This window comes from Dermacentor silvarum, chromosome 6, assembly GCF_013339745.2.
Source record: "Dermacentor silvarum isolate Dsil-2018 chromosome 6, BIME_Dsil_1.4, whole genome shotgun sequence".
NCBI classification, from domain to species: domain Eukaryota; kingdom Metazoa; phylum Arthropoda; class Arachnida; order Ixodida; family Ixodidae; genus Dermacentor; species Dermacentor silvarum.
In genome coordinates this window covers 159,004,254-159,009,895 of record NC_051159.1, presented here as the reverse complement: position 1 = coordinate 159,009,895, position 5,642 = coordinate 159,004,254, and positions in this window count along the sequence as shown.

The window sequence follows — 5,642 nt, the reverse complement described above, 5'->3', positions numbered from 1 at the left end:
CCCAAGTGTGATGGTGTATTTCATTCTTTTCTACTGTTTTATGTGAACACCAATTATGGCTGAAAGATTGACGCAGCTGGTGGTGTTGAACTGATGTAACTGAGGACAGTGTAGTGAAATTGTAAATGCGCCCATACAAAATGTGCTTGCCATGTCTGCTAATTTATGGCTGGTCCATACAGTGCTGAAATTGGTTAGCCTTCACTGCTGCTGGGCCACTAGTTGAGATGAGTACAGTGATCATGTAATACCATTTGCACAAGGGTTCGTCTCACAAATGTACAAACTACCATTGTGGCAGCAACCATGCAAAATAGGAAAATTTGTAAAATCAATCGCAGTGCTCATTAAGTGTCAGTTTGCCAGCAGCGAATATGTATACAAATAAAATGGGATTTGACAGTTTTAGCATGACCAGCTAAGTGTGGCATTATAGATTGACTCAAATCAAGTTGGCTTACTGGAAAGCAATTTAACGTGCTGTTATCCCATTGACTTTGTTTTTCAAGGGACTGTTGCATCTGCTTTCGGTGCACTGCCCATGCCTCCCATTCAAAAATGGGAGGCACATAGACTTTCGACTCTTTTTAATTTAATCTCGATAGAAGATCCAGGCTGCCATCCATACATTTCTTTGCACCAAGTCTTATTTCTACTCTAAAACATGGCTTCACTGGATAACTCGACTGGTTAGCACATTAGTGACTGTAACATAGCTCTCTACCCGCCGTCTTGTTGCTAATAGCGATGGTGTTGCGCTGCTATACTTGAGGTCACGGGTTAGTTCCCCGACTGCGTATAGCTTTAGACGAGGGAAACCTTTCACAGTGGTACGAAAATAAGCAGTGGAAACTCACGGAACTTCTTGAGGGAATTTGACAGATGGTGCGACTCACACAGGCAACGGAAACGGCTTTTTCATTTCTCGGAGGCAAACAATATGGCGGGTGCCTCGCAGTTGGCTGTTGCGTCCCGGCCGTAACGCTCGCTGGCTGCGTTTATTATTGCGATAGCAATTGTATGGACAGTCCAAGCGGATTTCTGCTGTCGCGGTAAGGTTCTGTATGAACTCCAATGGTGATGAAATCCTCGCCGCGCGCCATATGCTGTATGTGCGAGTGAAAGCGCGTGAGGGACGCACGCTTTCACGGGGAGCGAACGCACGGCGGAGAGCAAACGCCACTTCTTCCATCGCTGGAAAGGCCATCGGGGGACAGGAGGGGAGGCGACGTTTAGCTGTGGCACCAAATGCGTATTTATATAAAAACGTTGCGAGGCGAAAAGGTAGTAAAGACTTCCGACGCTGCTCGACGAGTGTCCCGTTCTGATCTTGTCGAAAACCTCTGAGCCGTCGCCAGAGGCACCGGCAACAGTCACCAACGAACGCCGTGCGGGTTCGGTGCTAACGCCGACGGCGTCGACAATAGTTCTGCGCGTTACTGGTGCTGCTACATGTCCAAGTTTATACAGCTGATAAAACTACTATCCTTACTCCGTATAGCTCTCTACTAATTTGCTATCGCAATGGATGCTTCACCTTTCAGGTGAAACTGCAACATTTTTTTTGCTGCTTATTGTGCCGCGTTCACCTTTAGCGATATTTGTCTCCTGTCAGGCCAGGTGACCTAGAGGCCTCAAGTGGTGCTAGAAACAGCATTATATTCATGGTATCACCTCATTCATTAACAGCATCAAAGCAACAGCAATTCAAAGGTGCTCATTCCAGCTGCCACTTTGCGGCTTTCATTACAGCATGTGCGAGCCGGTAATGCATGGCTTGAGATGCATTGTAAGCTGAAATTGTAAAGTAAATTTCAACACTTTTTTAGGGCTGACATAGTTTCTTAACTCGGATTGCATATTAGTGAACACAGTCATAGTTAAAATGAAGGTGAGCAGTGCACTATTGCTAAAATTTATTCTTTTTTCAACAATAAAGAATACGTGTTGCAATTTACAGTGCCTCCTGCCATTTCATTTAGGCCCAACCTCCCCTAGGATGAAGTTACTCAAATGTATACAATTTTGTTGCTGACTCCTAACGATTCCAGCTAGGGAATCTGTACAATGAAGCAGGATTATCATGCAAAGCATTATGCCAAATAAAGACAAAATCGGCTTGAAATAGAGCTTCATCTGATATCTGTACGATGCCATTCAATGCTAATTTCAACAATGCATACTATGAGGCTAAATGTCCTCGCATAAGTAGCTCTTCTTGAGTGCATGTATAAACGATTGGTAATAAAACAAATTTTAAAGATCACACATGATTCTGTACTAATTCTGCTGCTAGCTGGCTGGCCGACTGACCACTGCAGAGTATTATGGAACACCTGTGGAACAGGCAGATCGCCCGTGTGCAATAGAATTGACCATGATGGAAGCTTGCACAAGTTGGTTCAACATTAACAATGTTAAAGCAGCACGAAAGGCATAGACTAAAAAAAGAAAGATTTAAAACACGCACATGTGCTGTGTGTCTTGCATCTTCCTTTCATGATCATTTTTTGCATTGATTTAGCATTTCTGATGTTCAATAGAAATTAGTCTAGTGTGCATTTTTTGTGGCCTTACACCGTTCCACTGGCTTGTTCAATACTTGTATTGCTCGCTGTTCAAGCACTTTCCAAGGCATTTGCCTGCAGTAAAAATTGTTTGTCCACCCCAGATTCTGCAACATTGCTTATAGATAGGGCTCCGTGTTTTCGAAGTTAATTTTTCTTGAAATTTGGAGGGTGTTTTTCGAAGTTTATTTTCTGGTGGAAATTCGGAGTTTATTTCTCGTAAATCCCCAAACCTCGGAAATTCGGAGTTAAATTTTGCATTATTCTCAATACTCCAATATCTTAGATGAAATGATATCTGAACACAAAAACATCAGAACACATGAAGCGTATTTTTGTTGTATGGAAGGTTTGAACGTTCAAACACATACACACAAACACAAATACTTGCGTACAAAACACCTTCGTTTCAACCTAAAAGCTTGTTTATAGGTGCAATCATACTTTACAAGGTTGCTGTCACTGATGGAAGCACGCTCCTTTCGATTGATGATTCTCAGCTTTGAAAATGCCCTTTCAACGTTTGTGCTAGAAGACTCGGCGCACAGCGATAAAGCACTGGACAGTGTGAAGTCTCCAAAGCGACAGGGGTTCAACAATGTTACTGATTAATTAGCTCTGATTGTTCGCAAAATCACTCATGAGTTGGCTCATGTCGTCAGTTTCAAAGAACACTAGCTTAAAAATTGGCGCATAAGTTTCGAAGGCGCTGGGTAACTCATGGTTCACATTTAGATTGATAATTCAAACACTATACCAAAACGGTTCACTGGTGTACTGGAGTGCATCGAAAAGGTTCCTCTCAACTGTCCGTCTCCACTTTTCAGCGACAGCAGCGTAGTATCCATGAAGGTCTGCGACAGTCGTTCAGTGGTCGTACGTCTCTCACTGCGTGCCCGACAAGCCCTTTGTTAAGTGTACGATGGGTGGGGTCTACGAGATACTGTTGACGTGAGGTAAAGTTTATATCGGCCAAGCCGGCCAATGTATCAATGACTGCATAGAAATGCCCTTTCGATATAGAACGAAACAGGGTCACATTGGCCGTTAAAATCGGAGTTTGTCGGATAAATCCGAATTGTCAAAAATTTTACTGGTGAGTGTTTATCGGATTTTTTCGGATTTATCCGAAAACACTGAGCCCTACTTATAGAGCCCTGTGTTGGAATAGTGTCCCGTCTATTCAAGACACTTTTGATGTTAAAAGAAAAGAATGAACTGTGGTATGTAAACAAGTCATGAGAATGCAAAATGGTTTCTCAAGTCTCGTTTAGCAACCATTTTATGAAGTTGTAACTCTTAACCAGTACATCACCATGAAGGTATGAGTATCGTAATGTCTTCATATCACGGAATTCTAGTTAACTGTGAATGCTCATTTATGAATGGGGCTACATAAAATTTAGTTTTCTTACTTCATCTAGTTTCTGCATGTTAGAGCTTTCTGTGTGTGCATGTGATGCGAACCAAGATTTAGTTGGTAGACAGCGCTGTCTACATTTGTAGTTTTCTCCTGCATCCTTCTGCACTGCCTCTTTCTAATGTACTATCGACGAAAAAAGTTTACGGGCCAAGGGATCTGACAAAAAGCTGAATATCTCCGCGGCCTCAAAACGCAGCCTGGTATTCCCATTTCCAGCTTCTACTGGTATATGCGAACTACATTGTGATGTGCGGTTTTACTGGCTACTTTTAAAGGCTGCTCGGATATTTAGCGTTTTCTGAGGTCCTGTGGTACAGTAACTTTTTGGGTCAATAGTGCATCATCAGAGTTAAGTTTGTTCTTTGTCCTTGAAGTCGATGAAAGTCTCTTCAAGGTGATTATCGGCGTTGATGAAGCAGGAGGCAGGTTGGAGGTAACAAAACTTGAGGATATACTGCAACGAAAATATTTACACAGACAAATGCAGAGTTAGCAAGACAACACTGATGCAAAACACACAAGTAAACATCGCCTTACTCTTCGACTTGTCTTAAGTTAGAGCCTAGGACAACTGTCACTACATACGACCAACCGAGTCTCACTGTTCTACCACTAAGTGGTTACGGCCCAGACTAGCGTTGCATCGTACGGAGTCTTACTGATCTATCAGGTTTAGTGATTACAGTCTAGACTGAGGAACCAGCACCTCGTCTCGATTGTTATAGGTGAAATAGACAAAGAAAAAGGGCGGTAGGACCGTTGGCCCATCCCACGGAAGCAGTTGCCAATGAGAGCTGAAAGTTTGTTAAGCCACAACCCAAAGGGATGGGCTTACAATTAAAAGTAAATGTATTGGAAAACAACCCTGCTTTCCTTCTTTCCGCAACTCCGTTTCCCTCTGCTATTTCCACGTGGTCAGTGACGGCCTCAGCCAACACGCCAGGCACGCACGATTTATTGCTCGGCCATCTCAAACCTCGGTGGCGTTTCTAGCCAGCAGGGGGCTCGGGGGCTGGTGTCACAACACTGCGTACCGCAGTCCCCCCCTCAAGGTTTTTCCGCGTGGGAAAATAATGACCATTGGCGGCATTCGGACCCGGTGTTTTCAAGACGACGTTCTTCGAACGCGATCCTCGCATGCGCACTGCGCCTCTACGGCGCGCACTGCAAGCTGACACTTGACACCACGCGGGCTTTTCTCAGCGCTCAACACAAGATACACGTGGTTGCCGCCCGGACGCGTAGGGGAGTGGACCCCCGCTCCGTACGTGCAACCCATGGTCAACAATGCTAGGCCATAAACCTCGGCGCCGTCTCTAGCCCTCAGGGGACTCAGAAGCCGGCGCCACAACACTGCGTACAGCCGTTCCACTCGAGGTTTGTCCGCGTTGACCTATTATGACCATCGGCGGAATGCCAACCCCGTGCGCGCAAGACCGCGTTCTCCGAATCCGTCCTCCGCATCCGCACCGCGCCCCCCCAGCGCGCGCCGCGGCTCGTCACCCGTCACCACGCGGGCCGTCCGACCCCTCAGAAACAGAAACGGTTGCTGCCTGGACGCGCTGGGGAGTGGACGCCTCCCTATTCATAAAACACGTGGGCGACTCGCGGCACTGCAAAAGTATATACAAGCAATCATGCCGCCCTTCACC